Raw genomic sequence first — 6,463 nt, forward strand, 5'->3', positions numbered from 1 at the left:
AAACACACACATAGAAGAATATACTCTTAATCAATATCACTAATTTCTCTATTTCTTTATATGCTTCATTCTGTGCCCATTCCAGAAAGTCTAAATAAAGTAAAAGTCTGTGGGAATATAATTATTTCCTGTCAATTTTTTCTATAAAATTTAGGTCTCAGAGTAGAAATTTTGTGATTTTATCATAAATCTTTGAGCAGAATACTGACAGGTAATTTTTCTGACTTCATGGCTAATGAATTTTACATTTATTTTTTTCTTTTACATACTTTTATTAATTTTTGTACTAAATACAGAATTCTATATCCCAGACTTATCTCACACTCAAAATGTCTTTCTCTCCAAAAAGCAGTTTGATCACCCTTTCATGGATCTGCTTGGTCCTCACTCCATAGACAATTGGATTCAAGGTGGGAGGCAGCAATAGGTAGAGACTGGCTATTAAAATGTGGACATTGTGAGGTATGTTGCATCCCCCAAAGTGGAGAGTAAAGAAATGGAAGAAGGGTGGGACTTAGGTGATGACAGTAGCACATATGTGTGATGTACAGGTGCTGAAGGCTCTGTGAGGAGCATCTGCAGAGGACAGATTTACTACAACAGGGACAATCATGGTGTAAAAGAGGGAAACACGGATGATATCAGACCCTCCATTCAATACAGCAGTTATGAGACCATAGATGGCATTAATCTTGATATTGCCACAGGATAATTTGGCCAGAGACATATGGTCACAAAGGTGTGTTGAACAAGGTTTGTCCCTGCAATAGGGAAGATGCTTGATCAGGAAAGTGAACGGTATCACCATCAACACACTTCAAGTCAAGGTGACAAGGCCAGCCATGATAACTGTGGTGTTGGTGAGGATGTAGAATAGCATAGAGGGTAGCAAATGGCCACATAGTGATCCAGAGTGATAAGCATGAGCACACCAGACTCCATGCCTGTCAGCATGTGGATGAAAAACATCTGCACAAGTCAGGCATTAAAGTCAATCTCTTTGAGGCTGAGCTGAAAGATACACAACATACTGGGAACAAATGAAGTGCACCCACTAATATCTGTAAGGGGCAGTAAGGCTAGGAAGTAGTACATGGGCAGATGCAGGGCTTCCTCACGGCTGATGATATATATGAGCCTACAGTTCCCCACGACAGCAATGATGTACACGAAGCAGAATGGCAAGGAGATCCAGATGTGTGCAGCTTCCAGCCCAGGAATCCCGTTGAGGATGAAGGATTTAGGTGTCACGCTGGAGCTGTTGACTCTATGCATGATGGTCAGTGGCAAAGCATGTTACTTTTGGTTCTAATGAATATGTCCTGCACAAGAGACAGTAGTAGGTTGTTTTCAGTCAGAGACAAAAGACAAATGAAAAATTTTCACAACATAAATAATACATTTCGGTGAAAATTTGCTTTTTACTCCCAGGCTGTGTTGTTTTATCTTGTCGAGGGGTCTTGAGTCTGTTACTGAATCAAAAGAATGCACAGTGCAAGCATAGCAAAGACCTGGTCTTTCTTATTTTCATACTGTGAGCTCTTTCTGTATGTTCCCAGCCATATTGCCAGACCATTCACTAGTACTTGCTTCTGTCCCATTGATCAGTTTCTGGATAACGGACCCTGTTGTAATAACACCGATTCTATCAACTTCTCATATAAGTTCCCTTCTTCCAAAAAGTCCTTCCAGGTATGTCCACTGGATCATAGCCATTTAAATTCTGTGGGACTTTACTTATTATACACATATGTTATGAGGTGAACATAATCTCTCTACAAGTCTGAATATTCCAAGTTAGAATAATCAGGGACAAATATTTGGCAGGCTTAAAATTACATAATAAGTTGCAATGTACAATGCCCAGCCACATGCATTTTCCCTTAAACATCTAATTGTTTCTTCTTGATAAACGTGAAAGCTTTTCTTTTGACATTTAATCAGTGACATTTTAAGCTAAAATTATTAATAGTTCTTGTGGATTCTTAAATCTCTGAGTAGGTAAAGAAAAAATATATATGTATAAATAATCATACTTAAATTTTTGTATTTATTATTTTCAGCCCTTAATAAATATGAAGAATGATGTTTAATAGGGTAAAATATTTATTAGTCAATTTAGTTAGCTTTCCACCTCTCTCTGTTCTGAGACTTGGATAGCTTTTGATTAATATCATAAGACTTCAGGATCTTTTAAAATTTTTTTGCAAAAATTTTTTTGCTATGTTTTTAAAAGCTCTCGCTTAAGTTTGTATTAGATTATAAAATTGATTCATTCATTAAATCAGATATCTATTATATGTTTTCTTTCATTAAGGATTGTTATATATATATATATATATATATATATATGTTCTATTATATTTTAATCTCCCCATATAGTAGATGTTAAAAGTTCTAATTTTGATTGCTACCATTCTCTCTTTTTCTCTTTCTGTCTCTTTGAGATTCTGTCTAGGGGTTTCTATGTAAGTATGTGTCTTTTTTAATCTTTATCTTTAATCAGTGGAAAATTTTTAAATAATGTTGGATAAATTATATCAATACATAAAAAAGATAAAAGCAAAGCTTTTCAGAAAATAGGAGCAAGTTAAAACCAAAAACTTTTAAAAGCAATTTTCTCAACTGTAAATTTTTTACTGTTCAGAAGAGTAAAATCATGGAGATTTTTACCACAACCTGGAACGTTATCAGCAAAATATATAGTACCACTACAATTATTATTAGTGTCATTACCATTATTTTGTTTTGTACAATGCATGTAAGTAAAGTCATCTCTGCTGCTGCTGCTAAGTCTCTTCAGTCATGTCCAACACTGTGTGACCCCATAGACGGCAACCCACCAGGCTCCCCCATCCCTGGGATTCTCCAGGCAAGAACACTGGAGTGGGTTGCCATTTCCTTCTCCAATGCATGAAAGTGAAAAGTGAAAGTGAAGTCGCTCAGTCATGCCCGACTCTTAGCGACCCTATGGACTGCAGCCTACCAGGCTCCTCCATCCATGGGATTTTCCAGGCAAGAGTACTGGAGTGGGGTGCCATTGCCTTCTCCGAAAGTCATCTCTAGTTTTCCCTTAAACCTTCAGTATCTTTACATCTCAGATCAAAAGCCAACATCCTTATTTTATTTACAAAATCCTACACAATTAGAATCTCTTTAAATCTCTGAATATATCTCTCATTACTTGTATTCCTTCAATCCATCCATACTTACTAGAGGTTTCTCAAGTTCAAAAAATGTGCACAATCTGGGGCACTTCCAGTTTTCATTTTCATTGTTTGCTAAGCTCTTTCTCAGGCAATATCAGCATATACCCTTCATAATTTCAGATCTTTGGTTACTGTCAAGGCAAATCTAAAGCTTTTCCTTACTTCACAGTTTAAAGTTGCAATCCCCAGACCCTTGCTAATAAATGCCTTGTGTATTATACTTACACACCCTAAGGACATACATGGGTTTTCCAGGAAGTGCAGTGGTAAAGAATCTGCCTGCAGGAGATGCTAGAGACCCGGGTTTGATCCCTGGGTTGGCAGATCCTCTGGAGTAGGAAATGGCAATTCACTCCAGTATTCTTGCCTGGAAAATTCCATGGACAGAGGAGCCTGGAGGGCTATAGTCCATGAGATCACAAAGAGTCGGACATAACTGAGCTACTGAGCACACAGCAGAAAGACGTATGTTGAATATGAATATGTTGAATAGGGAAAGTTAAAAGAAAGTAGACTTGAGTTTGATGATATTGGTCATTCATGCTGATATAAATTTTAGTTAGATAACAGGATAACTGTCATCAGATGTATTCAATCAAAAGGAGAATGAGACGATTCATTAATGTCATTGTCAGGAAGTTGGGATAGATGGTCACTGGAATTCCTTCCAACTCTTGCACTAATTTTTTTGGCAAAGACTTCCCACTTTCTCAGTAACACTCTTACATTTATGCAGAACATTACATTATGGAGAACAGAGGAGTTTTCCTATTATTGTACAGAAATGTACTTACCTGTAATATTATCTCTTTGGTCCTTGTTATATTAGCATCATACAATCTTCTTCCTCCAGTACCTAAATTATTTTTAATTCTCCCCACATTTTGCTTTCTCTTCATGATTATTTGAAAATCCCTTTGGCTTCAAATATAAAGAGATAATTTAGTCTTCCTTATTTGTCTACTCTCTGATTCAAATCCCCCATATTTAGCAATATCTATGCTTCTTATATATTTTTTCTTGAGTCACCCAATCTCACCCTGAGTTTGGGTGGTTTGCCAGATGTTTCTATGGTTTGCCAGATGTTTCGAAATCTCTATTTAAAAATTGCTCAGTAATATTGTGCTGCATTAGTTTAGAAAGCCCCTCTAAAATACTTCCCTGGGGATTTTCCAAGAAAAAGGTTTATAGGTTCCAAGAGAAATGTTCCCACGGGTCTCTAATGAGAAAGGAGGTAAATTTAGCTTTGTTGAAACTAGATATACATTTAGAAAATATTTGAGCAGAGAGGAAAATCTCAATAACTACATTTAAATTTTAACAACTTTTCTCTGATGGGGCGTATGGACTGTACCTGATATTCATTGAAGTATAAACCTGGATTTATTAATATATCTGACTTCCTAGAGTGATTCAATTCCAGCTTCATAACTTTGGTTATAGCTTTATCTACATGGTACTTATGGGGTTCAAAGCTTTCTAGAAAATATTGAGTGAACAATTTCAGAATTTTATGGGATAAAGACTTGTTAAAAAAAGATCTTCATGACCCAGATAATCATGATGATGTGATCACTAATCTAGAGCCAGACATCTTGGAAAGTGAAGTCAAGTGGGCCTTAGAAAGCATCACTATGAACAAAGCTAGTGGAGGTGATGGAATTCCAGTTGAGCTGTTTCAAATCCTGAAAGATGATGCCGTGAAAGTGCTGCACTCAATATGCCAGCACATGTCGAAAACTCAGCAGTGTCCACAGGACTGGAAAAGGTCAGTTTTCATTCCAATCCCAAAGAAAGGAAATGCAAAAGAATGCTCAAACTACTGCACAATTGCACTCATCTCACATGCTAGTAAAGTAATGGTCAAAATTCTCCAAACCAGGCTTCAGCAATACGTGAACTGTGAACTCCCTGATGTTCAAGCTGGTTTTAGAAAAGCAGAAGAACCAGAGATCAAATTGCCAACATCCGCTGGATCATGGAAAAAGCAAGAGAGTTCCAGAAAAATACTACTTCTGCTTTATTGACTATGCCAAAGCCTTTGACTGTGGATCACAATCAACTGTGGAAAATTCTGAAAGAGATGGGAATACCAGACCACCTGACCTGCCTCTTGAGAAATCTGTATGCAGGTCAGGAAGCAACAGTTAGAATTGGACATGGAACAACAGACTGGTTCCAAATAGGAAAAGGAATACGTCAAGGCTGTATATTGTCACCCTGCTTATTTAACTTCTATGCAGAGTACATCATGAAAAACGCTGAACTGGAAGAAACACAAGCTGGAATCAAGATTGCCAGGAGAAATATCAAGAACCTCAGATATGCAGATGACACCACCTTTATGGCAGAAAGTGAAGAGGAGCTAAAAAGCCTCTTGATGAAAATGAAACAGGAGAGCGAAAAAGTTGGCTTAAAGCTCAACATTCTTTCCCGACTAAGGTCCATCTAGTCAAGGCTAGTGAGAGTTGAACTGTGAAGAAGGCTGAGTGCCAAAGAATTGATGCTTTTGAACTGTGGTGTTGGAGAAGACTCTTGAGAGTCCCTTGGACTGCAAGGAGATGCTACCTGTCCATTCTGAAGGAGATCAGCCCTGGGATTTCTTTGGAAGGAATGATGCTAAAGCTGAAGCTCCAGTACTTTGGCCACCTCATGCGAAGAGTTGACTCATTGGAAAAGACTCTGATGCTGGGAGGGATTGGGGTCAGGAGGAGAAGCGGACGACCGAGATGAGATGGCTGGATGGCATCACGGACTCGATGGATGTGAGTCTGAGTGAACTCCGGGAGATGGTGATGAACAGGGAGGCCTGGCGTGCTGCGATTCATGGGGTCGCAATGAGTCGGACACGACTGAGTGACTGAACCTAACTGAACTGAACTGAAAATTTATTTTATGTACTAAGGTTGTATGCTCATTTGGAACACTACAGTCTTCTTCCGTTGTCAAGTTGTGTCCAACTCTTGGAGACCCGATGGACTGCATGCACCACTCCAGGCTTCCGTGTCCTTCAGCATCTCCTAGAGCTTCCTCAAACTGATGTCCAGTGGGTCAGTCATGCCATTCAACCATCTTATCCTCTATCACCCCCTTCTCCTCCCGCCTTCTTTACATGCTTTTTTTCATTCCTGCTCCTCTCTACCTCACTACAACATTCTTTAAAGTTTCAATTTCATTTAACAGATCTTGATCAAATCTAAGGAATCACAGAAGACTGAAATTCTACCAACAGTGAAGGAATTTCTGGGTACATG

At 38.3% G+C, this 6,463-nt stretch overlaps 1 pseudogene; it reads right to left on the bottom strand.

Moving 5' to 3' along the window:
• Positions 1–313: 313 nt before the first annotated feature.
• On the bottom strand, positions 314–1,275 carry LOC128060406 (olfactory receptor 52N2-like; annotated as a pseudogene).
• Between the last annotated feature and the right edge of the window lie 5,188 nt (positions 1,276–6,463).

Source organism: Budorcas taxicolor, chromosome 15, assembly GCF_023091745.1.
Source record: "Budorcas taxicolor isolate Tak-1 chromosome 15, Takin1.1, whole genome shotgun sequence".
Taxonomy (NCBI): Eukaryota; Metazoa; Chordata; class Mammalia; order Artiodactyla; family Bovidae; genus Budorcas; species Budorcas taxicolor.